Below are 977 nucleotides of genomic sequence, written 5' to 3'. Positions count from 1 at the left end.
GGGGCAGCAGCGGGTGCGCAGCCGTCGGGGCACAGCGCCGGGGGCGCGAACAGGGGAGGGGGCGAGGGAGGCACATGTGGTGCATGCAGAGGTTGGGTGAGTTGAGTTGCGAGGATGGCCGTCCGTGGGGGTCGTGAGGGCTCACAGGCGCGCGGCGGCGTTGGCGTTGGTTAAGTAGCAAGGCCACTTGCCACAATCATAAAGGTGTGTTTGATGGTCACCGGAATCAACCCTTTCTCTTCGTTTCTAGCCCGCCCTTTTGCTTTAGAAACGCTATCGAGCGGGCTTATGGAAACGACCTCGTGTCTGTCTGTGTGTCTGTTTGTTGCACTAGAAGAAGATGTGCTAGAGACTTCAAATTTTCAGGGTATCTTAAGGTTCACTCCTAGAAAACGAAACGCCTACGGCAAATCCTTGCAATCACCCCTAAGGGGCTGAAAAGGGGCATCAAAGAAAATATGGTAGGTCATAAAGTCAGATAAAAAAAAATTACTAGGTAGATGTACGTTAGACCACGTCTCGCGTAACAGGCTTCGCGATATCTCACGAAACACTGTTACGCTGCGACGCGCCTGGCATACATCAACCTAGGCCTGCGGCGCTGCCACCCGATTCGGGACGCGCTAAAATGTACACAAAGATACGGCCCGTCAACTTCCCGTCCCGTCACTTCGACTAAGAATGCAGGGTTGTAAATGTTTTCGCTTATTTTCGTCAAAAACTCCCTGTGGCGCCTAAATGGTTGAAGATACAGCCAAACGGACGAAATTTACGTGCGAAGGGGTTTATTTTGATGAGTTACCCCTTAGGGAACTGTAAATAAAATATTTTTAAAAAAACGTCACTTTTAGGACCTGTTGTGTTTGATTTTTTAAAAATCCAATTTTTGAGCTAGAGTGCTCTTTTTCGAACTCGATCTGTCTTTTTATGACACAAAACGACCCTGAAAATCCCAGGTCGCTAGCTCAATTCGTTCT

The sequence above is a fragment of the Frankliniella occidentalis genome, unplaced genomic scaffold (assembly GCF_000697945.3).
Source record: "Frankliniella occidentalis isolate FOCC.00 unplaced genomic scaffold, Focc_3.1 Scaffold277, whole genome shotgun sequence".
Classification (NCBI taxonomy): Eukaryota; Metazoa; Arthropoda; class Insecta; order Thysanoptera; family Thripidae; genus Frankliniella; species Frankliniella occidentalis.
This window is presented reverse-complemented; position numbering follows the sequence as displayed.